Source organism: Panthera pardus, unplaced genomic scaffold (genome assembly GCF_024362965.1).
Source record: "Panthera pardus isolate Hobbes unplaced genomic scaffold, ASM2436296v1 HiC_scaffold_211, whole genome shotgun sequence".
NCBI lineage: Eukaryota > Metazoa > Chordata > Mammalia > Carnivora > Felidae > Panthera > Panthera pardus.
Genome location: NW_026526779.1, coordinates 127,626 through 154,033, shown reverse-complemented (window position 1 = coordinate 154,033; position 26,408 = coordinate 127,626). Strand labels below are relative to the sequence as shown.

General features: G+C 39.1%; 1 long non-coding RNA gene across 1 annotated transcript; it reads right to left on the bottom strand.

Moving 5' to 3' along the window:
* Positions 1-6,897: 6,897 nt before the first annotated feature.
* Positions 6,898-16,817, bottom strand: LOC128779003 (uncharacterized). The gene is made up of 4 exons (XR_008424830.1): positions 16,715-16,817; positions 14,471-14,971; positions 9,310-9,417; positions 6,898-6,970 (listed from the first exon to the last, which is right to left on the bottom strand). It is a non-coding gene; the product is annotated as an uncharacterized LOC128779003 (long non-coding RNA).
* Positions 16,818-26,408: the final 9,591 nt, after the last annotated feature.

Genomic DNA, 26,408 nt, shown 5'->3' with positions numbered 1-26,408 from the left:
TAAAATTCTGGGACAAACCTAAACGTCCACTGGAAATAAAACATTTATCAGTGTGACATTTGCAGAAATTTATACAAAGTAATGCAGCTACCTATGTACTGATATGGAACACACGTGTGGTACATTTTCAACAGAAACATAAAGGATCGTTACTGTCGTTTGTAGCCACATAAGATTTTGTTTAGCAGACGGCCTGTGTATACTTGTACTTTACTAGAATACCTCTGGAATACTATATAAACCAGTTTACATGTGTACCTTTGAGGTGGCAACTAGGTGAATACAGCACAAGATGGGTTGAGAAGATGTGTTCATCGTTTAGGACCTCTTACACTGTGAACATTGCAAATGTATTCACTACCTATTTAAATCAAGATCATTTAGTTATATTCTAAATGTAAAGTCTTACACTGAAACTTTTTTCACATTCTCTGGTGGAATGATTCTTGAAATTTCAAAAAAAAAAAAAAAAGGTTCATTTTTGGATGGATGATTTTACTATTTCTAAAACTTACTCTTTTATCCATGCTGAAGGATATTTGAAAGATTATAATCCTTCATACGCCATGCATAGTTGACTAATTTGAGAGAATACCCTGTATTTTTCCTTACAGCTGTTAAAGAATGAAAATAGTGAACACTTGATCACAGCACTTTAATTATCAGGGCCAGAGAACTCCTTTTCACAAATGTAACGGAAACGGTTACTACAGTCAACAGTATAAATTGTTGATGGTCTCATGTGTCCACATTTCACAGGAGATAAGCTCTGTTGGAAATTCCTGCACCAGAAAATTAATTCATTTCAGAAAGACATTTCTCAGGCAAAATTTATCACAAATTGAAAACATATGTGCACTTATTTCAATGGCCTTACAAATGTTGAGAGGGTCATATAGCGTTAAGATTAGGAAGCGTAATTGTATCTAAACCTAATTAAATGTTACCAATGGACCATTGGAACTAGTGAAGAAGTACAAAGGGTAGTATAGACTGAAGGTCTAGGGAGTTATAGATATACACTTGAAATATGCTCCTAAGACTCCTGACACGTCTGGGAAGTGATCAAATAATGTTCGGGAAGTGATACACTGAAATTACATATAAACATATCTCCAAGTGCTTATAATTCAGACTGATGTGCCCAGAGCAAGCAATTCCACTGCTAGCCTCACTTTGAGGAAAAAGGGTGCTGATTTGCCTTTAAGATAGTGTGCACTTTTTCTCCACTGAGCCTAATGTCTTCGACACCAAACGAAGCATTAGACTTCGGTGAAATTGGGCAATGAGAAGGAGGTACCTGGATTTTAAATGTGAAGGCTGGGCTACACTGTCCAGAAAAAAAATGTTTCTTAGTTTTAATTTTCACCCAAATCCTCAGGAATCTGATGGGAAGTAACCATTTCAAGAAATAAAATGGAGGTGTCCCCAAATTTTTATAGTCAGCTGTTATTTCAGTAGAACTTCTTTGCAGGGGGTTCCATTGCCTTCCCTGACGCGTTATGGGTTTATTTCTGTCTCTTGAAACACTTTTCCGGGTGATGTTTTCTGGTTATCCTCTTGTCCACTTAACATGACCTTCCACATGAGGGTGTCCGAGGGCTCAGCCCTTAGATTCCCGAGAATCATCCCAGCCTCGCACTTGTCACACTGTCTATCCACTGCTGCAGACATTTGCATCCCAGGCACAAACCTCTCACCTGATCGGCATGATCATCTATCACAAGTCCCATGCGACACCCCCGTACATACCTAAATGCTTTAACAGTTTTACTACCAATGTATCTAAAACTGAATTCCAAATATGCCCTATTAACGTTAATGGAAACGTCATTCTTACCACTCCTGGACCAAAAACCTGACACCATCCCTGACTTGTCCGTCTCACACACATGTTTGGAACAAGTGTAGAATCTGGCCACTTAGCCATCTCAGCTCAACAGACTGTCCAGAGTGCGTCTCCAAAGCAGGAGCCAGACTTTGTCCCTCCTCCGCTTAAAGCCTCTATGAGAAGGCTATATGAGAAGTCATATCTTCTCATGACCCTCATGAGCCAATCCAAGGTCTTACATTTTTCTGATCCCCACATGCTCTCACCGTCGTTCCCTCTCTGACTTACTTTTCTCCCACCTCGTTCCCCTTGCTCCAGTCCCAGGCCCTCTTGCTATTTCCTCAGGGATGCTAGGACACTCCTACTGCTGGGATGCATTTGTATCAGCTAATCCACATGCCCTGCTCACTCAACATGCTGTACGAACTTCATTTCTCATGGAGTCTGTCCTGACCACTCCACTGAAAGCAGTGAAACCTCTCCCTCTTACCTTCATACACAAAAGACACTTTGCACTGTAGAAAAAGGAAAGATTTCACATCACTCCATAGCATATATCACCCCCTAATGAGCCATGTAATTCACTTGGCACGTTGAGATTGTCATCGCTCATCACCAAGAGCTCCATCAAGCCTGCATTGGAATGTACTATCCACAACGGCAGAAGACTGTAGCGTGTTTCATTCACCACTATAGCTTCAGTGACTAGAAGGATGCCTGGCACATTGTGGGCCATCAATAAACAGCATGTTAAATACCCCATGTTTCCCATAATATCCGCCAGTTATCTGGATTTATTTACAACGGATCACTTTTCTTCATTTTCTAAACTACTTTCGTAACATCAAATGACAAATACATGTGATTTATTAATGAAACAAGGCTAGCAGTAATTCTTGCGGAATTGTGCTAAATAATAGCATGAAAGATATTAAATACCACATTAGAGTTGCAAGATTACTAAATGACTCCTTTGGAAAAAGCTCTTTTGTTGTTTTTCTCGAATGATACCAAGCAAACAGGTACAAATTTCATGTACAGAGGAGGCTGGCTGTAACCACTTTCCTCTCCTCATTACCTTTTACCATTTCCTGCAACCATATCTGTGGACATGCTTGTATCATAGGACATACAAGATACAAAAGCAAAATGCCATTTCACTAGGTTTGGCAGGACTTTCCATTAAAAACATGGAATAGATCATGCTCTTTGGGTCTAGTGAGGTCTCAGATTTGCATTCGGTTGCCAACCTAAGAAGCGAGATCAAATGGAATGAACAATATTCCTTAAGTCCCCAAGGATCTTTTCCTCTTCACCAATAACCTACCACTCCGTTACTGAGCAGTAAAGGGAGAAAGGCCATGAAATGAAAAATTACAGCTTCTGAGATAGGGGTGAGCCATCCAGCCATTGCCAGGGATACCTGCTTTCTTGAACCCTACTTAATCCAATCCAATGATTGTGTTTTTTGATTGAATAAGGACCTGTGAGAAAATTGGAATTATTAGTATTATTCACAGCATCAGTGAAAACATCTTACCCACAGAGGACTCATCAATAAAATACTGGGCACTTTTATCTTCAAACACTTTTATGATAAATGGAAGTGGCAGGCTCATTTCTCCATGGGGTAGAGAAGACACAGGAGTCGAAATGCTTCAATGAAGGAATCACTCAAGTCTCTGTGACTGGATCCAAGATATCAGCAAAGGGGCAGGATGGACTTAGAAATAAACAAATCTTCCCATACGATAAAGTAGATAGATAAATATGATGGCAAAGTCAGGAAATTTCCTCATCCTAAGACACCTTAAAGCATGTGAAAAGACAGGGCGCCTGGGTGGCTCAGTCGGTTAAGGGTCCGACTTCAGCTCAGGTCACGATCTGGCGCTCCGTGAGTTCGAGCCCCGCGTCGGGCTCTGGGCTGATGGCTCCGAGCCTGGAGCCTGCTTCCGATTGTGTGTCTCCCTCTCTCTCTGCTGCTCCCTTGTTCATGCTCTGTCTCTCTCTGTCTCAAAAATAAATAAACGTTAAAAAAATTAAGAAAAAAAAAGCATGTGAAAAGACAAGCCTTGTCTGGAGATATATGCAATAATTTACAGAACAAAAATACGTATTTTTAGAAATAAACAAGGGAAAAGATTACACAATAAGAAAAAAAGGCACAACAAACGAGAACATATTTCAAATAAATGGGGAGTATAGCCAAGAAATAAAGACGCCAAGCTCACTAGAGATCATGAAAATTCAAATCAAAGCCACCAGGGTATATTTTACTAGTATTGAATTGGCAGAAATTAAAAATAACAGCACCAAGTTTGTGGGATGGTTGATATCAAATCCATCTTTCAAAATATTGCTAAAATCATTTTGAAATGTAATTTTAAAATATCTCATGAAAATGGACCTTTAGGAACCCTGTCCCCAATGATTTCACTCCTACGATGATTTGTGATCAAGAGAAGTGAGGACACACAAGAGAGTTTTGCACTGAGACACGTCTAAGAATGATTCATGAAGGACTATTCCTAACCACAAAAGGTGGAAACAACCCAAACTTCCATCTTCTAGAGATTCTTAGCCACGCTGGGGAATATTATACAGCAGTGAAAATGAAGAGACTATAGCTACAAGCGGTCAAACTCTGTATCCCATTAATTTGCTCTACACACCTAAGGAAATAAAACTGCCGTGAGAATTTTCCTTCTGTATGCAGTGGCTATCATACAGTCTGTGTTAACAGTGTGGGCACTGAATAATGCATGCAGGGTCTAAAATATCTCTACCATAAAAATTCTGTAAGTTCTTTGTAATCACTATTCCAATTGGCATATTGAATGGAAAGTAACAAGTTAATATCCTTTGCTATAAGCAATGTAATTGAATCTCTCTCAGCCTCTCTCTCTCTCTCTAACACAAAGGCATCCAAAAACACACACATGCATCAATATCTCTTCACAGTAATTACATTGTATCAGAAAAATTTGAGGAGTGTATAGTTAGTGCCTAAGGAAAACGAATGGGAATTATAGAATTGCGACCAAATAGATGTTATCATTTCTAAGTCTCCAAATCAACACTGATGTTAAATGTCCCTTGATTCTTTCACTCACATAATTTTGCTAGATGCTAGGGGTATGCATAGGTATCAAAGCCAATTTCAGATTTCAGTACCAATGGACTTAAGCCCCTGCTGTCATTACACTCCTGGGTTGGTAAAGCAGCAAAACATGGGAAATCCTAAACCATCAGTGTAAGAGTAATGCTTTTCTGTAGCAAAGCTAATCTCCAGTTCAGAGAGTGTATCAACAGCCCAGTTCAGATACTGACAGCCAAGTTCTCATCAAATGAGGTGCTAGACTATGAAACTCAGATTTTGCTCTAAACAATGGCAAAAGTCTCAGGGAACGTCAAAGGCTCTAGATAGTTCCTGGAAACACAGGGATAACAAGTATAAGAAGCTTCATTGAAACTCTGAGGTCCATAAACTTCAATGGCAGGACTGAAACTGAAGAACACTGAATTGGAAATGACAGGGGAAATACGGATTAAAAATAAACTTAATGTGTGAAAGAAGAAAACTCCAACCATTTGGAAGTTGATTGATAACAGCTGAGGTTGAAAATAATCGAGGTACTTATTAGGTCCTGGATTTTTAGGTCCTGGATTATTAGGTCCTGGATTATTGGTCCTTGATTTTTAAAATTTGCTTGAACCAATGTGCTAATGTGTACTTCATTTGTTTCTCATACTTATGAGTGAATCATTCATATTCATATCAGTATTTTAATAAGAATTTTATAAACAAGAAACACAGGGCTCTTTTTGTTTGTTTCTTTGGTTTTTTTTTTTTTAGATAAACTTTACATGCAACGTGGGGTTGAACTCACAGATCAAGAGGCACATGGCCCACCAACTAGGCCAACCACATGCCCCTGAGTATTGGCCTGGTTTGGGTTTTATTTTGTTTTCCTTTTTGAAAACATAGGGCTTTTAACTCATCCTTCACAAGACACTAATAGAAATATCACTGCTAGAACTAGATCGTGTAACTAGAACTCAGTGCCTACATGGACTATTTATGGAATCATTAGAAGGAACCCCACAGAATCCATTCTACTGACTTCATATTGCCAAACATTAAAAGTAATGGCAAATGTGATCTACATTTTCTCTTCTAGAAAAGAGATGCTCTCTCTGTCATTCTGGATTATAAGCAAAAGGAAAAAAATCATTTCCAAAGAATCATTCCAGGGTGCCTGGGTGACTCCATCGGTTGAGTGTCTGATTTTGGCTCAGGTCATGATCACACGGTATGTGAGTTTGAGCCCCACGTCGGACTCTGTGCTGACAGGTAAGAGCCTGGAGCCTGCTTCACATTCTGTCTTCCTCTCTCTCTGCCCCAATCCCACTCGCACTCTGTCTCTCTCTGTCTCTTACAAAGTGAATAAATGTTAAAAAAAATAAGTAAATAAAAAGAAGCATTCTAGCTACATTCAACCTCTTCATTTTTCAACCTCTTTTCCCATGGCCATGAAGGGAGAGACTCATCTTTCCTTTGAAGTTGAATCCCTCCCATATACTGATGAAGGAACAATAGAACTCAGTACAATGAGAAATTATCTCTTTAGAGTGCTCATACCCTTGAAGCCGTTGTTCTTTTGCCCTGTATTAGCCCTGAGAAGGTAATGCTGAGCCGTCTGAAGCATACTAAGTGTTAAGATGCAATATATACAATACTAAAGACTGAAAATCATTCCATGGCATGCCCAGAAGAGCAGTTCTTCTTGATTTAAAACAATGGTTCTTCTTGGTCACTGTTACACCTATGTCTCTTCCACAGAGAAATCTGCGCCAGTTAACAAAGTGCTTCAAAGCAACATGCCAAATAATACCGGAGGAAGTCGAAATAATTGTCTGAACCCCAGACATGCTTTGCATACTCATAGCATTTACATCAGGTTTAGGAAAGTAGACATACTTGCTCCTCTTTAGTATCAATCTTCAGGAGACTGGACTGCAGATCTTGGCATAACACCATGCTCCTCTCCCAAGTTTTCTCCTCTTTTGAAAAGTGGTAACAGCTTTTTCCACAGCAGTACCAGTTTCCTTGAAATGTGTCATCGTCTTCATTCCATGCTCATGGATTGGAAAACAAACATTGTTAAAATCCTGACACTACCCAAAGCAATCTACACATTCGATGCAATTTCTATCAAAATAACACCAGCGTTCTTCACAGAGCTAGAACAAACCCAAAATTTGTACGGAACCACAAAAGACACTGAGTAGCCAAAGGAATGTTAAAAAAGAAAACCAAAGCTGGACACATCACAATCCTGGATCAAGCTGTTCTACAAAGCTGTTTTCACCAAAACAGTATGGTACTGGCACAAAAGTAGACACATAGATCAACGAACAGAACGGAGAACCCAGAAATGGACCCACAAATGTACAGCCAGCTAATCTTTGACCAAGCAGGAAACAATATCCAAAGGAAAGAAGACAGTCTCTTCAGCAAATGGTGTTGGGAAAACGGGACAGCAACATGTAGAAGAATGAACCTGGACCACATTCTTATGCCATACACAAAAACAACTCAAAATGGATGACAGATCTAAATGTCAAAACCATCTAAATCCTAGAGTAGAAAACAGGCAACAATCTCTTTGACCTCACTCACAGGAACTTCTTACTTAAATGAAGACATGTCTTCAGGGGCAAGAGAAACAAAAGCAAAAACGAACTATTGGGACCTCATCAAGATAAAAACCTTCTGCACCGCGAAGGAAACAATCAGCAAAACTAAAAGGTAACCGACAGAATGGAAGAAAATATTTGCAAATGACATATCCGATAAAGGATTAGTATCCAAAATCTATAAAGAGCTTATGGAACTCAACACTCAAAAGGCAAATAATCCAATGAAGAAAGAGACAAAAGACATGAACAGACACTTTTCCAAAGGAGACATCCACATGGCCTACAGACACATGAAAAGATGCTCCACATCACTCATCATCAGGGAAATACAAATCAAAACCACAATGAGATACCACCTCACACCTGTCAGAATGGCTAAAATGAACAATTTGGGCAAGAACAGATGTTGGCAAGGATGTGGATAAAGGGGAACATTTTTGCACTGCTGGTGGGAATGCAAGCAGGTGCAGTCACTCTGGAAAACATCATGGCTGTTTCTTAAAAAATGAAACATAGAGCTACCCTATAATTAGAAACAATAATGGCACTACTAGGTATTTGCCCAAAGGACACACAAATGCTAATATGAAGTGTCACATGCACCCCAATGTTTTGCACCAGTTTCAATAATAGCTAAATCATGGAAAGAGCCCAAATGGCCATCACCGATGAATGGGTAAAGACGGTATATTCTACAATGGAATATCACTCAGCCATCAGAAGGAATGAAGTCTTGCATTTGTAACAATGTGGGTGCAAGTAGAGTGTATCGTGGTAAGCAAAATCAGTCAGAGAAAGAGAAATATAAGATTTCACTCATATGTGGAATTTAAGAAACAAATTAGATAAACATAGGGGAAGATAAGGAAAAACAAGCTAAAAACATAAAGGGAGGAAAACCGTAAGAAGCAAACCAGAAGAAACTCTTCAATACAGAGAAAAAACTGAGGGTTGCTGGAGGGCTGTTGGCTGAGAGGAGGGCCAAATGGGTGATGGGCATTAAGGGGGACACCTGTGGGGATGAGCACTAGGTGTTGTATATAAGTGACGATTTCCTAAATTCTACTCCTGAATGAATTACCAGACTACATATATGTTAACCAGCTGGGATTTAATAATTTCTTTTGAAAAAGTAATGTGTCATGATCTTTATCTTGAAAACAAAGCCACATGATCCTCAACCACAAGACCACTTAGAGACTTATGCTTTCTTTATGTATACATATATATATATACATACATATATATATATACACATATATACATACGTGTATGCATACATCTTGCTTACATCAGACTGAATGACTGAAAAATAGGTGGTTTTCCTGTATCCCAAACGTCTCATGTTGAGAATAGCTTTGGGGTCAAATTGTGGAGCCAGAGACTGATAGACGTCAGACCATTGTTAAAATGACACTGAGAAATCCTGACTTCCCAAGTACAGATACACTGCTCCAATAGGAAGCAGTTCTCCCTTCGGGAGAAATTCACCTAAGTGAATATAAGAGGGTGGTATTAATTCCAAGAGATCTAGACTGGAGAAAATTCATCCACAAGCAGAAAATACTCAATCAAATCAACATGACTTTGTGAAAGTCAAGAATTCAATTAGCTAGAAGAAAGAAAATGGATTTAATTTTAAAAAGTGAGAAAAATTAAAGGACTTGACAAATTCAATGTGAAGTTTTAAAATGATACATTAAAATTGAACAGAATGAGATAATCCCATGGAGGAAAAAAACTGTAAACTATCAGTATAATCATTCAGTACATACCTGTAGTGGGTAGTAAAATTAAGTGATCTTCAACTTCTGCTAAGGAAGCATTCTTGTCTTCTGGTTCTTTCATATCTTGCCTGATTTCTCCAGAACACCTGTGAAAAACTTCAATTCATTTTATAAAACTAAGGTCTTGAATGCTTGTAATAGATCATTTTATTATAATCACTTACTCTACTTCTAAATGGCACAGTGAGTGGCGCTGACTAAATGAAAGTACGATCAGAGACACTGCCAGGTTACAATATGTTGAAGTGCCAGAACATAAAACAGATTTTTAAATAAAATGATAACTTGCTATACATTATTTTGGAAGTACGTGAGACAGGAATCAACTTCTATAAAACAGAAATGTAAACAGGAAGTGAAATATACTTTTAGTTTCTACGCCACTTACTCTTCAAATAATGATTACACAGTTGGTGAAATGAAGTAGCCAGTATTTTATTTAGCATGTAGTATTTGCACAGGAAGCTAAACACCAGGGATTTGACTCTCCTCTAGTACAAGCTTATAATTAATACACTGAATATACATAGAGGAAGAGCACACATGGCGACTTCTAACATGCAAAAAGTAAGTGAAAAATCTCTGAGCAAATTGGCAGTATCTTCTCCAAACTCACACATAAAAAAGTGTAAAATCACGCAGTGTATGGCTCTTTAAGTGTACAAAGACGGAAAGAAAGGTCCCTTAAGGATTTGTTACGCAGCTAGGAATCGTCATTTCCAGCTCTCTACCACCCATCACTGAACCAAATGCAACGTCTACTTGTAAAACTCCAACATCAATTGCACAGTCTCCTGATGTACTCCGTGGCAATAAATATAACTACTGCTTCAACTCAGTCATCCATTCCAGTGTTCATATACTGGATCTGAATTGAAAAGACACCTTAAAGGGCCCCTGGATGGCTCAGTTGGTTAAGCGTCTGACCTGGGCTCAAGTCATGATCTCACAGTTCATGAGTTGGGCCCCGCATCTGGCTCACTGTTATCGGCACAGAGGCCACTTCGGATCCTCTGTCCCACTCTCCCTGGGTCCACCCCCCACCCCTCCTGTGCTCTCTCTATCTCTTTCTCTCAACCATAAATAAAAACCATTTAAAAAAAAAAACACCCACATTAAGACCTCCTGTACCTAAATACTACCATTTCTTGGCACCAATCAATTCCCTTCTCCTTTCCTTTTTGTCCATCCAAGGACACGTAGTACAGAACCAATTTTGGCAGGACCTCCAAGAAGCTTGCAGCATAGTCTTTATGCACATCGAAAAATAGCCAGCTTCACTGGGGCTCTTGGCTAACACTCCATTGAGCAAGCCACTCTTGATCTCAGGGTCGTGAGGTCAGGCCCAAGTTGGGTGGGGAGCCTCCTTGAAAAATTTAAAAAAAAATTTTTTTTTAATGTATAAAATAGCCAATTTTGGAGCACATTTGTCATTCACCATCTCATCTCCCCTCAAGGTTCTGAAACTCAAGTGACAAAAAAAGATCACAAAATTGTACACATACAAACTAATGCTGACCAACGCTTAGATTTTCTTCACCATTTCACCTCTCAATATAACACACTATCGTTCTTAAAGCACACTCTTTTCTCAATTCAACAGCTATTTCAAGTATTTATACTTTGTCTAAATTATCTGGTGCACCTCCTTGCCCCTTCCTCTCAGAACATGGCCTCATCTGCTCCTTTGCATGGAAACAGTCACCAGCAAGGATACCTTCTCCTCACCTTCCTGCACCTCCTCCTATAGATAACACAGGTATCTCTCACTCTACCCCAGAAAAAAATGAGCTTTGCATTGAACAAGCGTGAAACTCTCACCCCTGCTCTGGATTTCATCCCGTATCGAATCTTTGGTGATCTTGATCTCCTACTGTCAATTTCTCTCTTGAACCCTCCACAGTTTCCTTCTCATGGTTCCCTTCTCTTGCATATGATCAAGTCAGCTTTCCCACAAAGTTCCTGTCCTCCTTTTTCATATTTTTTTGTAACAGAGTTCTTTTCTTTACTCTCAGATTGGGTGCTAACATAAGATTGTTCACATTCCTTCATTCATGAGACACTTACCACATTGCTCGCAGAACTGGTTTTTCTTCCTTAGTTAGCAAGTTGTTAGCTACCCCAAATTGTAGCCAGGACCTTAAGCATTACATTTATTTACTTTGCTAGTCATTTCATCTCATCTCCCTACTTCTCTCACATGCTGTAACTAATGCACATTCAATTACTCCCTTCATACATTTTATATATAGTGTTATTGCCTCTTTGTGGATTTCCTGAAATATTACTATTTATTGTATTTGTTTTGCACTGTTGCATCTTATAAAAATGTATCGTGACATGCACAAACTTTTGTGCTCTTGCTTTGTTTTTCCATTTCATATGCTCTTGCTAAATTTCATGCATATTGTTGAATACCATTGTCATTGTCTTGACTGTCACATACATTCCATTGGCAAATCAATTGCAGAGATCTCATTTACTCTCCCATTAATGATCTTTTGAGTAGTTGTGATATGTTCCACATTGTGAATAGCACTGCTACGAACTGTCCTGTAGAAGTTCATTTCTGTGTATGTGCAAGTATATCTGTTGGATATATACTTAGGGTGAGAATTACTGAATCGTGTCGAGCTGTAGAAGACAGTACCAAACTCGCTAAGTGTTTCTATCAGGTAATACTGCCTTTAACAACGCTCGAGATCATATACATCCACATATTTTCAAGGCTTGGTAAATGTTTCGCTTATCCATAATTAAAATAAATGCTTTTCTGTATTCACTGATCTCGGAATTCACTGATCTGTATTCACTGTATTCTCTGTATCTGCTTCCTAATGTGTGAAAGAGTTTTAGCCATTACAGTCAGGCTTTGACCATACCCACTATCCCACTGGAGCTACTCTAGAAAATATCATTTCGGTCTCTCTCTTGCCAAATTTAATAAGCATATCTCTAGCCATTATAATACCTGATCCTCCTGTACAATTTGGAACTCTGGACTACCTTTGCCTTCTCCCCATGATACCATAATGTTTTGGACTCCCACCTACTTGTTTAACCAAGCATCATGGTTTTTCACTGTTTTTACTCATCTTTTACCTCCAGCTAAATGTTGATTTATCCTAAGAATCCTTCGCCTCACCCTTGTTCTTCTAGCCTGATCTACTCTCCCTGGTTTCACAAGGCAGAGCTTGGTCCAGCTTCTGCTTTCCTCTATGATATCTTCCAGTATCTTTCATCCAGGCATCTTCCTTGATCTCCAGACTTTTAATACCACCGTGTACGTGCTGATGGTCTGTGTCTGCTGTTAAAACCCACTCTAACAGACAAGACCAATCTCATTCTTTCTGGTCATCTCCACTGATATGTCCAAGCACCTCACTCCTTACTGTTATTAGCACACCTACGCAAACACCAAACCGTACTTAGTGTTCTTCTTGTGTTCTCTGTAATATTTATTGGAATACATTCACCAAGGTGTGTAAGCCTCATGTCAAATGGTATCACTGATTCAAATGTCTCCCTCACGCACTCATATTCTAGCAATTCTTATTGAAGATTTCTCATAAATGGTGCCTACCCTTCATTTCTTCTTCATAACACTAATTCAGTCATTCTAACTAACCCTGATTCCTGAAACATCCTGTTATCTTCTCCTTCCACCCACTTGCCGGATGTTGAGATTGACCTTTCCCAAATCCCTATCGCCTCATGGGACAGGAGTCATGTTTTTCCCTCACATAAAACCTTTCGGTGGTTTCTTTTGTTTTTAGAACAAATCTAAAATTTCTTAAGATATTAAAATTATCAAAACGTGCATACCTAGGCAAACCTATTTATAGCTACTTCTTAATTCTCCTAAAGCATCCAGTTCTTTGGTTCTTGTTTTCTATGCCTGGATAAGTAGTCTCTCTACCCCAAGCTTCCTGATTAAGTCCTACCTATCCTTTACATCATATCAATTATTATCTCCTGGAGGAAAGTTTTCTGGCCCTCAGCATGAAGTATTCTATTCAGCTGATATCTTGAAGCCTTTACCCCAGCACTAATAATATTTTATTTTAAAAACTGTTTACAGGGCACCTGGGAGGCTGTCAGCCGAGTGTCTGACTTCGGCTCAGGTCTTGATCTTAGGGTTCATGATTTCCAGCTGCTCATCAGGTTCCCTGCTGTCAGCACAGAGCCCACTTAGGATCTTCTGCCTTCCTCTCTTTCTGCCCCCGACCCCAGCTCATGCTCTCTCTCTCTCTCTTTCTCTCTCAAACATAACTAAGACATTAAAAATACATAGGAGCGCCTGGGTGGCTCAATCAGTTAAGCATCTGACTTCTGCTCAGGTCGTGATCTCGCAGTTGATGAGTTTGAGCTCAGCACCAGGCTCTGCATCTGTGGTGAGGAGACTACTTGGAATTCTCTCTCTCTCCCTCTCTCTCTCTCCCCCCCTTCCATTTGCATACCCTCTGTCTCTCTCTCAAAAGTAAACAAACAAACAAACCTCATCTTGAAAAAAGAATAACTTTCATTTTGAAAAAAATCCCCTTTATACTGAGCTCATTAAGTGCTGACTGTTTAAAATTCCTGTATCTTTAGTATCTATTATACATACTCCCTGACCCAGAGAAGATACTCAAAATTGTTGTGGAATAAATGAACCGAAGGATTAAAAATTCAGGAAGAAGATATTAAAAACAAGTGTTTTCTATACATTTTTAACAATCGATGTGAAAAATATAAAAATGATATAAAAATAGATCAACCTTATATTCCTCTGTGATTTAATCAGTATTGCAGTATGATAAGGAGTGTACTACTCAAGGAAGATTTTTCCAATTCTCTGGTCATATGGAAAACTTCCTCCTTCACAAAATATAAAGATGAATATATATGTAAACCTCACTGTACATTTCAGGAAAATTTTGTGCCATTACAGCCATGACATACACTATTTCGTGTGGTGTAAAAGCTAAGTGATGGCAAAATAGCAAAATCATTGTCATCAACATTATAAACACCATCGTGATTACTAACATTTCTATAGGACTCTATAGTTTACAAAGGCTCAGCAGAAATTCAGTTATGGTATCTCATTTTTCACGCTGCTCCTTGTTCTCATAAAAAAAAAAATGTGTGTGTGCCCGATACTCACGCATATATCTTAAGCCTGTGCTTGCCAGCAGGAGGAAAACACATGTAACTCCCAGGGTTAATGCAACCTTACGCCGTGGAAATTCTGTACAGATTCAGAAAGCAAAATATATAGTAAGCATTGAGCTTAGGAAAGCCCTCAGAGTTGGAACAAAATGGAATTCATTCTGGAATTGGAAATGAATATCCCTTTTTACTGTGATTACAAATATCCTTGAATTTTACATTTACATATACCCCTTGATCTATGAAGAACCGGACAAATAACGTCAAATATACAGAAACCCAATTATCATGATTTCATTTCTTCTTACTTGAAATCATATTTTCACAAAATAAGAAAGCAAACAAAAAACTTTACCTCTCCTTTCATCCTTTGAATATCTTTCGTCCATCTGTCTCCTTGAATAGGGTGATATCGGAGTCGTGCACATCGCTCTCTACTCGCTCATTTTTGAGGACAGTAGGCAAAGAACACAGTTCGAATCCTGTGCAATGTGGCCTGAGGCATTAAAATGGCAATATTTCTCATTACGTAACAGGGACAGCTAAATGAATAAGCATGATCATCTGAAATAAACAGGTTAAAGCAAGTATCTGGGGATATTAGGGAAATTTTTTTTCATCTTTATAATGCCTTACAACAGAGATTCTACACAATTAAATAATGGTCCACGACCATTTATGGGCTTGTTATGTTAAGCATTCACTTCTTTCAAAATCATTGAATTCATGGCCAAAATTTAATAATTGATATATACCATACTCACCTAAACCTCTAGGCTTATATCATCTTTTGAAAATTACGTTTGATCACTTAGTGCATGTGTTATGCCCAAATGGCAATTATATTGACACCAAATAGACTAAGCCCTTCTTACTAAGGACACACACACACCATTTTGACCAACACTGCGCCTGCTACATTGCTTATGTCAGACCCCGCTCATTCATTCATATTATCCCTTGAACTTTAGAGTCAGTGGATCATGACTCCTTTTTAAAGTATGAGGAAAATATGAAACTCATGAGGTTCAAGGAAGGGAGTTTAGGAAGTAACATTAAATGAGGGTGGTGATTGGTTTCTTTTCTGTTTGTGGATGAGGAAAACTGAGCCTTAAGGAATATATATAGTATTCCCAATGTCAGACTGTAAATGATACACTTTAGTTAAAATAAACATATATTATAAATATATATAAATAAACATGCATAAATATGTTAAATGATAGTCTAGTTCAAGTAAATATATGTCAAAATATTAAGTTATATTTTAATGGGAAATATAAATATATACTTAGTTCAAGTATATATGTCATAAAAATAGCTTATTCATATTTATCCAAAAATATGATCCTTCACCTACACTTGGTTTATAGAAATAATATTTTCACAAAAAATACATAATAATCTCTCTCCCCTAGAAATAAAATACACAGTGATTAAAGAGGAGAAAATATTTTCCCTAAAAGAATAGTTTTGGTAAGTGTAGAAAGAATCAGATAACTGGTTTTCCTCAATAGATATGGATTTTGGATTTTTAAAAGATCTTAATATTTCACCATTTAATTACATTATACTGTTGGGAAACTTGAACAATCATCAAATAATGATAAAATGTATATACACAGTGTCATTTTTTTTTTCAATAAATATTCTCTCTACAAAAGTGCCAAATTATAAATCTTGTCTTAAGGTCGTGTATTCCTAGCTAACTGGTTTTTGTTTAGTGGTATTGGAATTGAACAAAACAATAAGAAACAAAATAATAAGAAACTAAACTTGGAAATATAAAGCTGGATTTATTTTGCTAGAAAAATACTCCTATTGTCAAAGATTCCAACTTTTGTATTACACTTAACTGAAAGAAGAGAGAATTTAACCTTTGGATAGTTCACTGCTAACCAGTTAGGTAGCACCCATAGAGATAAGAGGGGAAAAAATCACAGATTTATACCGTCTGAAAAAGAATCACATACTCCTTAAAACACGTCAGGATTAAAAAAATCATATTCTGCATCAGAAATATTCTGATCCACTCCTTTCCTCATTTGCAGAATAAAGTTAACGTTCGATATGGATTAACACAGATCCAGGAGTCAGTTCTTGGGGCAACAGTCCAAAGCCCTCCCAATTTTGTCCACAGCTTTCCCATAGCAAATGCTACTTTATCCCTCTCTGCTGGACAATGTGACAGCACAGGCACGGGTCACCCAACCTCACTGGCTGCAATACCTCATCGTACCTGGGATTTCACAGCAGGAAAAGAGCTTGGTCAGGATCACAGCTACGATGATGTGCTGGCTCTGCGGGCTTTTCGCCTCTGCCCTGACTCCACAAGGTACTAGTTGACGTGCTTGACTGACTCTCAGAGAGACCGTGTCAGGAGAAAGATAGCCGATGGCCATGTGACATTAGATACTCCCCCGCATGGTTTCCACTGGCCTCAGGGTCTCCTTTCTCCTGCACTCTGTGTCAGACAGGAGTCCTAGAGACCTCAAATGCTGAAGTTTGCAGACATTCTGTGGATCGGTACAAACCTGAGCTTCAGCAGTTACCTTGAAGCATAAAAAAACAAAAAGGCATTCTCAAAATCTCATGAGGTTAGGAAATGCTTAACAATAAATGTAAAAATTTATCAAAATAAAAAGGGAAATATCCACATTCAACCTGACATGATTCTTACTTTTTCTTTTTATAGAATGAAGTTAAGTTACCAATAGCTTTATTTTTACTATTTATATGTATAAATATTATAAAATGTGTACAAATTTTGGACTATTTTTAACAAACATCCTGAGGATAGCCATATTGCTTAGGATATGACAGAAAATCTAAATACATAAAAATTGAGAAAAATGATTTGAATAATAGCACATTCCTACTTACTTCTTGTGTCCTCTTTAACTGCCTGAAGAAACAGAGCCTTTACATAATAAAAATTAGGACAGAAAGAAAGAGACATGTTTAAACACTTAAATAGGTTTGACTGTGCTCCTTTTAAAGCATTAAAGTCAAATTCATCTATTCAACCTCTTGTAGCAAAAACTATCAAAGCATTTTTAAGACTATATTATGTGTTTAATTCAATGAGCAGCTCTATGCCCTATTTACCCCTACAAGTAAATGCTAGGAAGGAACAAAAACAGTTGTGTTTTTTTTTTTTTCATATCAACCACATTGATCTGTCCATCTGAAGGGCCCCAATGATGAGATGCTTCAAAACTCTTCTTAGAAATGTGCAGTAATAACAACAAATCCACCTCGATGCCAGCCACACCAGGGGAAGTCTTTTCAAAAGCACTTTCTCCTGGTTGGAGCTCCCTTTTCCATGACTCCCAAAGCACAACTGTCTCATCCTCTTCTAAATACTGGTGGGAACACATGTGAAGTCTCTAGCTTTCTTTTTTCTGGTTTGCCTTTGGCTCACGCTGTTTCTTTTTAAGATCTAGCTCATTGCTTTCAGGAAGTAAGTTTCTGACACGAATAGAGATAATAAAGAAAGCCTTCTACAAATTTCCCATGCAAAAGGGCTCTCTCTTAAAGGCAAACACGGTTTTCAAGCATGCCTATGGACTGTGATCTGCCAGGCCCCGGGGTGTAATTCCTCTGCACGGCAGCCAGACATCTCTATGCCTTATGTCAAATTCCCCAGTGCCAAACGACCTCATTTAACAGAAATGTATTTCATCGTTTCTTTTGCTACCATTATATACCTCACTGGTAAGGAATGATTAAGCCAGCACATGGACTTTGGACGTGTATTTTAGAGGGTGAAGAGTACCCTTCATGGCCCTGAAGTACCCAAGAGTTTCAGACCTCTAAACTCTCAGGGCAACGTTGTCTTCCGGGTTATGGGTGATAAAACCCGCTGCAGTTTATTCCCCTTGTGCTTCCGAAGCAGCAGCTGAGTGAAGTGACTGACTTTGGAAGTCCCATGCTCTTCAGCAGCATCCAGCAGACCTTCTATGCAAATGAGTCTGCTGGGAGATTGGGCTTCAGGATCAGAAGCTATTAGGTGGTATTGAAAAACAGGTGTGTATGTCAGGAACCAAGCAGAAAATGGACTCTAAAAGTTAGCCCAGGTTCCAGGAATGTGTTGCCTCCAATCTTTTACAAAGTTGTTGTTTGTTTGTTTGTTTGTTTAATATTAACAAATCATCTGATACATATCTATCCCTACAAATTTGGAACAAAGCACCAATGAAAAGCAATTATTAGCAATTTCATCCTTGGGGTTCTTTAAATAAGATGCCGGCTTTATCATACCTAAAATAGATAGACTAGGTTCTAGAAAACCTTTCAAACTATATAGCCTTAAATATTTTATCAATAGTATTTACAGCAAGTAAAAAGAGTATTATGGTTAGAATATACGCATATTACGATACTTTTAGGATTGACTTGTTAAATTTTCTATTTTGGGAATGAGGCTACTTTTAATTAGTTTATGGAAAAACGTTAACCCCAAAGATCTCTGTGTCTTTAAAACACCCACACACTTTTTTACCCCAACATCAATGTATTTTTAGTGCTTCTTAAAATGATTCTTATACCTCTTTTCTACTTCGACTTTTATTTTTCCTGTAAGGTTTCACTAAAACATCACTCATGCTCACTGTCTTTACATTCACCAAGCCTCGCCTGCATCAAAGAAAAGTGCATACAATAATGACATCGAGCAAAAAAGCTTAAGGTGGTGGAAATCATGATTTAACCCCAAGATGAAATAATGAGTAAGTAAAGTGAGAGGGAGAGAGAGAGAAGGGATGATGATAACATGTCAAGAGAACAAGCAGTGTGGTAGCAGAATCTAACTAAACTCATGTGAAATTTATAACAAAGCAGGCAGACTGCATAAAATTTTGAAATAATATCCCAAGAGCAAAGGTGCAAGAGGAAGTAGGTTTTCGTTTGTATTTTTCATATTATGTTTTTCTTATGTAGTATTCTCACTTATTTCTTCTTGTCTACTAAAATTGGAAAAAGGCAAGAGGGTATGAAGAAATCATGACTCCAGAATTCTTGGCAATGTTACAAGGCAAAAAATTGGGACAAGTGATGTACTTTGAAAATAAATAGGAGCTTGTGCGAAAAGAAATGAAAGGCATGAATGGAGACAGTTTGCTTTATTTCTGAACTTTGAGTCTTTCCATGTGTATTTGTTAGTCAATAACACACATTAGTGCATTACATCTCAAATTATTTGGGAGCACTTCTTTTATACTTGTGCCTTTAGTAGTTAACGATTTTTCCTTCTGCAATCACTGCTTCTCTTGAAATTTTTTCTTACCTTAGTTTCAAGAACAATCTTTAGTTCAGTAAAGCTGTCAGTAGAAACAGCACTATCGTTTAAAGCACAAAGGATCATTTCCTCTTAATGGGGTTTGTGAGCAAAGGGCTAAGAAAGAATTCTTGAGACATCTTTGGTGCAAAAAAGGTGATTTTATTAAAGCCCAGTGACAGGACCTGTGGACAAAGAGAGCTATCCTGGGATTGTGAGAAGTGACTGATTATATATTGTTTAGTTAGTGGGGATTAAGGACAGCTTAAGCCTCTAAGGAATTTGGAATCAAGGTTTTCAGGGCCATGAGGAGCTAGCCACACTTAAGATAAGGTTATTTTTAGTTTTTTTTAATTTTTTTTTAATTTACATCTAAATTAGTCAGCATATAGTGCAGCAATGATTTCAGGAGTAGATTCCTTAATGCCCCTTACGCACTTAACCCAACCCCCTCCCACAACCCCTCCAGTAACCCTCTCTTTGTTCTCCATATTCAAGAGTCTCTTTTGTCCCCCCTCCCTCTTTTCCTATTATTTTGCTTCCCTTCCCTTCTGTTCATCGGTTCTGTGTCTTAAAGTTCTCATATGAGTGAAGTCATATGATATTTGCCTTTCTCTGACTGACTAATTTGCTTAGGACAATATTCTCTGGCTCCATCCACATAGTTGCACTTGCCAAGATTTCATTCTTTTGGATTGGCGAGTAATACTCCATTGTGTGTGTGTGTGTGTGTGTGTGTGTGTGTATGTGTGTGTGTAACACATCTTCTTGATCCATTCATCCATCAAAGGAAATTTGGGCTCTTTCCACACTTTGGCTATTGTTGATAGTGCTGCTATAAGCATTGGGGTGCATGTGTCCTTTCAAAACAGCACACCTGTATCCCTTGGATTAATGCCTAGTAGTGCAATTGCTGGGTCATAGGGTAGATCTATTTTTAATTTTTGAGGGACCTCCATTACTATATTCCAGAGTGACTGTACCACTTTGCATTCCCACCAGCAGTGCAAAAAAGATTCTCTTTCTCCTCATCCTCGCCAACATCTGTTGTTGGCTGAGATGTTAATGGTTGCCATTCTGACAGGTGTGAGGTGGTTTCTCATCGTGGTTTGGGTTTGTATTCTCCTGATGATGAGTGATGAGGAGTATCTTTTCATGTGTCGGTTGGCCATCTGGATGTCTTCTTTGGAGGAGTGTCTATTCATGTGTTTTGCCCGTTTCTTCACTGGATTATTTGTTTTCTGGGTGTAGAGTTAGATAAGTTCTTTATAGATTTTGGATACTAACCCTTTGTCTGATATGTCTTGCAAATATGTTCTCCCATTCTGTCGGTTGCCTTTTAGTTTTGGTGATTGTTTCCTTCGCTGTCCAGAAGCTTTTTATTCTGATGAGGTCCCAGTAATTCATTTATGCTTTTGTTTCCCTTGCCTCCAGAGACGTGTTGAGTAAGACGTTGCTGCGGCCAAGATCAAAGAGGTTTCTGCCTGCTTTCTCCCCGAGGATTTTGATGGCTTCCTGTCTTACGTTGAGGTCTTTCATCCACTTTGAGTTTATTTTTGTGGATGGTGTAAGAAAGTGGTCCAGGTTCATTCTCCTGCATGTCGCTCTCCAGTTTCCCAGCACCACTTGCTGAAGAGATTGTCTTTATTCCATTGGATATTGCTTCCTGCTCTGTCAAAGATTAGGTGGCCATCCACTTATGGGTCCATTTCTCGTTTCTCTATTCTGTTCCATTGATCTGAGCATCTGTTCTTGTGCCAGCACTGTTTTTGTGCCATACTGCCTTGATGATACAGCTTTGCAGTATAGCTTGAAGTCTGGGATTTTGATGCCTCCTGCTTTGGTTTTCTTTTTCAAGATTTCTTTGACTCTTTGGGGTCTTTCCTGGTTGCATACCAATTTTAGGATTATTTGTTCTAGCCCTGGGAAGAATGCTAGTGTTATATCTATAGAGATTGCATTGAATATGTAGATTGCTTTGGGTAGTATCGACATTTTAACAATATTTCTTCTTCCTATCCAGGAGCATGGAATCTTTTTCCCTTTTTTTGTGTCTTCTTCAATTTCTTTCATAAGCTTTCTATAGTTTTCAGGGTATAGATTCTGCACCTTTTTGGTTACATTTATTCCTAGGTATTTTATGGGTTTTGGTGCAACTGTAAGTGGGATCGATTCCTTGATTACCCTTTCTGTCGCTTCATTGTTGGTGTATAGGAATGCAACCTATTTCTGGGCATTGCTTTTCTCTCCTGCAACTTTGCTCAATTCATGAATCACTTCTAGCAGTTTTCTGGTGGAACCCTTTGGGTTTTCCATAAGGAGTATCATGTCAACTCCGAAGAGTGAAAGTTTGACCTCCTCCTGGCCAATTTGCATGCTTTTATTTCTTTGTGTTTTCTGATTGCTGAGTTCAAATCTTCCACTACTATGTTGAATAACTGTGGTGAGAGTGGACGTTCCTGTCTTGTTCCTGACCTTAGGGAGAAAGCTTTCCATTTTTCCCCATTGAGGATGATATTAGCCTTGGGTCATTCACATATGGCTTTTTGATCTTGTGGTTTGATCCTTCTATCCCTACTTTCTTGAGGGTTTTTATCAAGAAAGGATGCTGTATTTTGTCAAATGCTTTCTCTGCATCTATTCAGAGGATTTTATTATTCTTGTCCTTTCTTTTATTGATGTGATGAATCGTATTGATTGTTTTGCAGATATTGACCCAGCCCTACATCCCAGGTATAAACTCCACTCAGTCGTGGTGAATAATTTTTTTAATGTATTGTTGGAGCTGTTTGGCTAATAGTTTTTGAGGATTTTACATCCATGTACACAGGGAAATTTGTCTGTAGTTCTCCTTTTTAGTGGGGTCTCTGTCTGGTTTTGGAATCAACATAATGCTGGCTTCATAGAAAGCGTTTGGAAGTTTTCCTTCCATTTCTATTTTTTGGAACAGTTTCAAGAGAACGGGTGTTAACTCTTCCTTAAATGTTTGGTAGAATTCCCCCTGGAAAGCCTTCTGACCCTGGACTCTTGTTTTTTGGCAGATTTTTGATTACTAATTCGATTTCCTTACTGGTTATGGATCTGTTCAAATTTTCTATTTCTTCCTGTTTCAGTTTTGGTAGTGTATAGGTTTCGAGGAATTAGTCCACTTCATCCAGATTGCCTATTTTACTGACAAAAATTGCTCATAATATCCTCTGATGATTGATTTTATTTCTGTTGTGTTGGTTGTGACCTCTCCTCTTTCATTCTTGATTTTACTTATTTGGGTCCTTTTCTTTTTCTTCTTGATCAAACTGGCTAGTGGTTTATCATTTTTGTTAATTTCTGCTCTAATCTTTATTACTTCCTGTATTCTGCTGGTTTGGGGTGTAATTTGCTGTTCTTTTCCAAGCTCCTTAAGGTGTAAGGTTGTGTACCTGAGATCTTTCTTCTTTCTTTAGGAAGGCCTGGATTGCTATATACTTTCTTCTTTTGACCGCCTTTGTTGTGTCTCAGAGTTTTGGGGATGTGGTGCTATCATTTTCATTGACTTCCATACACTTTTTAATTTCCTCTTTAACCTCTTGGCTAGCCCATTCATTCCTTAATAAGATGTGCTTTAGGTTCCAAGTATTTGTTACCTTTCCAAATTTTTTCCTGTGGTTGATTTCAAGTTTCATAACGTTGTGGTCTGAAAACATGCATGGTATGATCTTGATATTTTTGCACTTGTTGAGGGCTGATTTGTGTCCCAGTATGTGGTCTATTCTGGAGAACGTTCCATGTGGACTGGCGAAGAATATATTCTTCTGCTTTAGGATGAAATGTTCTGAATACACTGATAAAAGTCTAGCCAGGCTTTTCAAAAAGAAAAGGGAGATGACCCAAATAGATAAAATCATGAATGAAAGTGGAATTATTGCAAAAAACCCCTCAGAAATACAAGCAATTATCAGGGAATACTATGAAGAATTATGTGCTAACAAACTGGACAACCTGGAAGAAATAGACAAATTCCTAAACACCCACACACTTCCAAAACTCAACCAGGAAGAAATAGAAAGCTTGAACAGACACATAACCAGCGATGAAATTGAATCAGTTAACAAACATCTCCCAACAAACAACATTCCAGGACCAGATGGCTTCCCAGGGGAGATCTCCCAGGCTTTTAAAGCAGAGATAATACCTAACCTTCTCAAGCTGTTCCAAAAAATAGAAAGGTAAGGAAAACTTCCAGACTCATTCTATGAAGCCAGCATTACTTTCATTCCTAAACCAGACGGAGGCCCAGGAAAAAAAAAAAAAAACCCTACAGGCCAATATCCCTGATGAATATGGATGCAAAAATCCTCAATAAGATGCTAGCAAATCGATTTAGACAGCATATAAAAAGAATTATACACAATGATCAAGTAGGATGCATTCCTGGACTGCAGGGCTGGTTCAACATTCGCAAATCAATCAATTTGATACATCACATTAATAAAAGAAAAGATAAGAACCATATGATCCTGTCTATGATGCAGAAAAAGCATTCAACAAAATTCAGCATCCTTGCTTAACAACCCTTGAGAAAGTCGGGATAGAAGGAACACAAAGATCATAAAAGCCATTTATGAAAAGCCCACAGCTAATATCATCCTCAAAGGAAAAAAAACTGACAGCTTTCCCCCTGAGACCAGGAACACGACAGGGACATCCACGCTCATCTCTGCTGTTTAACATAGTGTTGGAAGTGCTAGCATCAGCAATCAGACAACAAAAGGAAATCAAGGCATCAAAATAGGCAATGATGATGTCAAGCATTCACTTTTTGCAGGTGACATGATATTATAGGTGGAAAACCCGATAGACTCCACCAAAAGTCTGATAGAACTGTTACATGAATTCAGCCTAGTCGCAGGATACAAAATCAATGTACAGAAATCAGTTGCATTCTTATACACTAATAATGAAGCAACAGAAAGACAAATAAAGAAACTGATCCCATTCACAATTGCACCAAGAAGCATAAAATACCTAGGAATAAACTTAACCACAGATGTAAAAGATGTGTTTGCTGAGCACTATAGCTTATGAGGGTATTGAAGAAGACATAAAGACATGGAAAAACATTCCATGCTCATGGATTGGAAGAATAAATATTGTGGATGGCGGCGTAGGAGGACGCTGGGCTCACCGCACGTCCTGCCGATCACTTAGATTCCACCTACACCTGCCTAAATAACCCAGAAAACCGCCAGAGGATTAGCAGAATGGAGTCTCCGGAGCCAAGGGCAGACGAGAGGCCCACGGAAGAGGGTAGGAAGGGCGGCGAGGCGGTGCGCCCTCCACGGACTGGCGGAAGGGAGCCGGGGTGGAGGGGCAGCTCGCCGGCCAAGCAGAGCCCCCGAGTCTGGCTGGCAAAAGTGGAGGGGCCTGACGGACTGTGTTCCGACATCAAGCGCAATTTAGCGTCTGGGAGGTCATAAGGTAACAGCTCTGCTCAGAAAGCCGGAAGGCTGGAGGACAAAGGGAGGGAGAGCTGCTGAGCCCCCGGACGACAGAGCTCAGCTTGGCGGGGAACAAAGGCGCTCGCCAGCGCCATCTCCCCCGCCCATTCCCCAGCCAAAATCCCAAAGAGAACAAGTTCCTGCAAGGGAACTTGCTCGCTCCGCGCAAACACCCAACTCTGTGCTTCTGTGGAGGCAAATCTCCGGCAGCGGATCTGACTCCCTCCCGCTGCCACAGGGCCCCTCCTGAAGTGGATCACCTAAGGAGAAGCGAGCTAAGCCTGCCCCTCCTGCCCCCGTGCACCTTGCCTACCCACCCCAGCTAATACGCCAGATCCCCAGCACCACAAGCCTGGCAGCGTGCAAGTATCCCAGACGGGCCATGCCACCCCACAGTGAATCCCGCCCCTAAGACAGGGGAAGAGAAGGCACACACCAGTCTGACTGTGGCCCCAGCGGTGGGCTGGGGGCAGACATCAGGTTGGACTGCGGCTCCGCCCACCAAATCCAGTTATACACCACAGCACAGGGGAAGTGCCCTGCAGGTCCTCACCACTCCAGGGACTATCCAAAATGACCAAACGGAAGAATTCCCCTCAGAAGAATCTCCAGGAAATAACAACAGCTAATGAACTGATCAAAAAGGATTTAAATAATATAACAGAAAGTGAATTTAGAATAATAGTCATAAAATTAATCGCTGGGCTTGAAAACAGTATAGAGGACAGCAGAGAATCTCTTGCCACAGAGATCAAGGGACTAAGGAACAGTCACGAGGAACTGAAAAGCGCTTTAAAAGAAATGCAAAACAAAATGGAAACGACGACGGCTCGGATTGAAGAGGCAGAGGAGAGAATAAGTGAACTAGAAGATAAAGTTATGGAAAAAGAGGAAGCTGAGAGAAAGAGAGATAAAAAAATCCAGGAGTATGAGGGGAAAATTAGAGAACTAAGTGATACACTAAAAAGAAATAATATACGCATAATTGGTATCCCAGAGGAGGAAGACAGAGGGAAAGGTGCTGAAGGGGTACTTGAAGAAATTATAGTTGAGAACTTCCCTGAACTGGGGAAGGAAAAAGGCATTGAAATCCAAGAGGCACAGAGAACTCCCTTCAGACGGAACTTGAATCGATCTTCTGCACGACATATCATAGTGAAACTGGCAAAATACAAGGA